The sequence below is a fragment of the Lottia gigantea genome (genome assembly GCF_000327385.1).
Source record: "Lottia gigantea unplaced genomic scaffold LOTGIsca_138, whole genome shotgun sequence".
NCBI lineage: Eukaryota > Metazoa > Mollusca > Gastropoda > Lottiidae > Lottia > Lottia gigantea.
In genome coordinates, this window is record NW_008707580.1 from 106,628 (window position 1) to 109,379 (window position 2,752).

The following is a 2,752-nucleotide window of genomic DNA, read 5'->3' on the forward strand; positions in this document are numbered from 1 at the left end:
AAACTGAGGCCCTGTGTGCTACTGAAAATTAGAATGGTGTAAATTGATGCTATCAGTGTCCCTGATACACATAAAAAATTTAGAAAACCTCTTTACAATCTCTTTAACAAGAACCACAGACATCTGATTGAAAATTGGAATGATGTAAATTGATGCTATCAGTGTCCCTGATACACATACAAAATTTAGAAAACCTCTTTACAATCTCTTTAACAAGAACCACAGACGTCTGATTGAAAATTAGAATGATGTGAATTGGTGCTATCAGTGTCTCTGATACACATAAAAAATTTAGAAAAACTCTTTACAATCTCTTTAACAAGAACCACAGACATCTGATTGAAAATTAGAATGGTGTAAATTGATGCTATCAGTGTCCCTGATACACATAAAAAATTTAGAAAACCTCTTTACAATCTCTTTAACAAGAACCACAGACGTCTGATTGAAAATTAGAATGGTGTAAATTGATGCTATCAGTGTCCCTGATACACATAAAAACGATTAGAAAACCTCTTTACAATCTCTTTCATGAAAATACGAGTTTGTCAAAGTTTCATTCAAGATTTTTGTTGTTAATATTCTTTGAATGCTTTCAGGAACCGACTCTTAAACAATTCCTTTGATTCAAAGACAGGATTCCAACTGGAACCATCTGTGAAAAATAGTAAAGGTTAACCCCCAGGGAAACCATTCTTCAACATTTTACGCATATTTTCTTTTCTTTTTGACATCTTTCAAAGGTCAACACAAAACCAGAATTTTTCAATGGTAGACCAGATGGTAGCCATGTTTTTGTCCTTCAAGAATACAATACATTTTCTTGCCATTTTCTTAAAAAACTGAATAATCAGGAAAGAAAACTATTTAGAAAATAAAAACAACAAGAATGGTTTTTATTAGCTTTTATTTTTAATATAGCCACTTCAGTTAGGGTCTAACGACAGCCCTCTTCAACATTCGTAAAATTAACCTTTTGACCTATCCATGATGTCTGCTTTAACCAATCAAATTTCTACCCTCTCCAGCGCTGGCATTTTGTAACATGGTGTTTATCAAGTTAATTTGACTACAGTTCAAGAGGGCTGTCGTTAGACCCTAACTGAAGTGACTACATTAAGAATAAAAGCTAATAAAGAAGGAACGAAAGTTTATATCATTGTTGTCAATTTGATTGGTCAAAGCAGACATCGTTGACTAAGGTCAAAAGGTTAATTTGACAAAAGTTCAAGAGGGCTGTCGTTAGACCCTAACAGAAGTGGCTATATTAAAAATAAAAGCTAATAAAAAACTGAACGAAAGTTTGGTCTAATTTCAATTAGGATTGAAAATTTCTTTGCATTTACTTTAACTTTAGGTACAGAAGTTTTAATTTTGAGTTTTTTCAGAATGATTCTGGCCTTGATGAAGTGACATCTGGAAATACAAGATGGCTGGAAGGAACTAATTCAATCTCAAGAAGGAAGTGAGAGAAATTCACCTCCAGTTATAAAAATTACAGAAATCTACAGAGTCCACAGGCTTGATGTTGTGAAGCAGAAAAAAAGATTAAAATCTTTAAGAATTACGTTATTGAAAGAATTTTCTGAAAATTCTACTTAAAGGGACAGATGCGCCATTTTCAGAGATTTGATTTGCGTTTTGAATATATGTCTTCAGAAGTACTAGAAATGTACGAAAATCACATAATTCCTTCATAGATAGCTTGCCAGGCAAGATAATATACGCCCACTATCAGCTTTGATTTTGAATAAAAATATTTGGCAATACAGTAACAATTACCAGTATGAAATATTCAACCTTCAGTCATACACTTCTTTTGAACTCTTTAGGGCGATACTGAATAATATTGAGTATGAGTTACTGCCCTTGTTCTTGAAAACGTGTTCAATCTTTAGCTCGTGAAAACTCTAGAAGACAAATATTCAATCTTCAGCCCAGGACTGAATAATAAAACCAAGTTTTGTCAAAATCCAGCAAGAATCGTGCCTTTTAGTGTTTAAGAGCTAAATTTGAAAGCGTTTTCAAGAACAAGGGCAATAACTCATACTAAATATTTTTCGATTTTTCTGATTTTCAATAGGGTTCATCCTTGGTTGATTACCAACACTCATGCCAAGTTTCGTTAAAATCTGTTAAGAATTGTCCCTTCAAGAGTGTTTACGAGCTAAAAATTGAACGCGTTTTCAAGAACAAGGGCAATAACTTATACTAAATATTTTTCTATTCTTCTGATTTTCTATAGGGTTCATCCTAGGGTGATTACAAACAACCATACCAAGTTTTGTCAAAATCCATCAAGAATTGTGTCTTGTAGAGTGTTTACGAGCAATTGTGGACGGACGGACCGACGGAAATGGGTGACAACAATATACGCCCCCCCCATTTCATGTGGGCGGATAAAAATATCTCAAACTAGGAATTTTACTCATTGTTTCTATATAGATCTTTTCTATATAAGGCAGAGTCTCAAGAAAAGACGAGTCGTCATTTTAACTTTCAAACGTAGATAATTCTAGACACACATGGATTTGAAGGCTCAAATTTTGACAGTGAGTTGTGAACACTATTACTGATTGTCTTAGCTAAAAAGTTTCAGTTTCTGAGACTAAAGTATGATTGATAAAAAAAAATGGCGCAACTGTCCCTTTAACATAATCACTTCAAAGAAATCTAGAGAGTCCACAGGCATGATAGCGTGAAGCACAAAAAAAATATTAAAATCTTTAAAAATAATGTTATGGAAGAATTT